This window comes from Trichosurus vulpecula, chromosome 6, assembly GCF_011100635.1.
Source record: "Trichosurus vulpecula isolate mTriVul1 chromosome 6, mTriVul1.pri, whole genome shotgun sequence".
NCBI lineage: Eukaryota > Metazoa > Chordata > Mammalia > Diprotodontia > Phalangeridae > Trichosurus > Trichosurus vulpecula.
The window spans coordinates 79,985,906-79,987,720 of NC_050578.1; the positions used below are offsets into that span (position 1 = coordinate 79,985,906).

General features: G+C 38.5%; 1 pseudogene; it reads right to left on the reverse strand.

Moving 5' to 3' along the window:
• Positions 1-986: 986 nt before the first annotated feature.
• LOC118854659 lies at positions 987-1,603 on the reverse strand (annotated as a pseudogene).
• Positions 1,604-1,815: the final 212 nt, after the last annotated feature.

The following is a 1,815-nucleotide window of genomic DNA, read 5'->3' on the forward strand; positions in this document are numbered from 1 at the left end:
AGGACTGGACAAAAATCTGCATGGACCATGCAAGTGGTTTGGTACAATCTTATTGAAAAGGGTCAATAGCATCACTACATATAAAGAATAAAATTTATGTATATTTATATAAAATGTATACAAATGCACTGTTGTCATTGTTCAGTCATTCAGACCCTTTGTGATCCCATGGACCATAGCACTCCAGGCCCTTTTGGTCCATGGGATTTTCTTGGCAAATTTCTTTGTTCAGTGAATCATCTTTTATCAGAACTCTCCACTATGACTTGGCTGTCTTAGGTAACCCTTCATGACATAGTTCATAGTTTCATTGAACTACGCAAAGCCCCTCTGTCATGGGGGGATACATATGTAAATATACATACATACACACACACACACACACACACACACACATATATATATATATATATATATATTTATATACACACACACACACCTATATATGGATAGGTATATATACACATATATGTATATATACATGGTGTCCCAAATGGCTCAATGCAGTTTTACCATACAGCTTTATAACTTCATTTAAGTCTTTTAAAGCTTTATACCCTAAAACTGTACTAAGACTTTTGGGATAACTTGTATGTGTTTATCTGTTAACCAGGAGGATTAATGAAGAAACTGGAGATGACAGGAAAAGGTGAAGAGAAATCTCTCCTTTGTGGAACTTTTTTAACTGCTGTGTTATAAAGTAATTTTACAAATAATTGAAAGAAAAGTTCATGAGGAACTAACATATATAGTATATTTTATAAATATCATCTTTCTGTGCTTATTGAAGATAAGGAGGAGACTGAAGAGAAATATGAGGAAAATATTTAATTGGTTTTAATCATTATCTGAATTGATCTGAATGATTTGAGACTGATTTATCAAAGTGGAGTCAATTACTGAATTTTTTTTGTCGCTCAAGGGTATTTATTTAAATATAATGCAACAGAACAGACCCCAATGTCAAACAGTCCCCTTCTGTCACATTAGCCTTTGGGGGGGGGGTCTATCTTCTCCAAGTGAACCAAAGGCTTTAGTTGTTCAGTAAAATTTCTCATGTCATCAGAGACCGTGTCCTGTCCACAACACTTAACTCCACAAGATAGAAGAGGAACAGGGCCTCAGTGCTATCTGTGTTTCCTGGCATCAGGATTCAGAAAATTTTGTATACTGTGATGTTCATCATACCTTTTTGAAACAAGTGGCCCTTGGCAACAAACTCATGGTCCATCTGGAAGCCCATCTCCATCAAGAAATTGGTCAGGTTCTCTGATGTGGCAATGTCTGCACAGTTACATACTAGGGCATGGTGGTTCTTGTCCCCCATCTCAGGTTGTCCCAGGTAGTGCAGATGCCAGGGTATCCCAGTCTTGTCCATCAATCTTCGGGTCCTTAAAACAAAAGGGCTAGCTTGTTGCTCCTTTAAGAGGAACACCATTTCATGGTCGAGAAAAGTCTCAGGTTCCATGTTGTCACACTGACCCCAAAGTTGGTGAATGAGGCTCTCCAGACTGTGATCCAAAACACTTCCTTGTAATAAGTACTCCATCACATTAATAGTGCCACCTGTTACTGGCATCATGGTGATGGGAGGCACCTACATATTGTTGGCTTTCCGAGGCCCGAAAGCCTGTGGTCCTTCTCAATCCTTCTACTAAAGCTGCAGCCGACTGAATGTCCCTCAACTACTGATATTTAAAGGGTTGGAGTGACAGTGACCTAGATTATAGCCAAATTACTGTAAATACACACATACATATATACATGTGTACACACACACACACACACACACACACACACACAGATCCAAACATA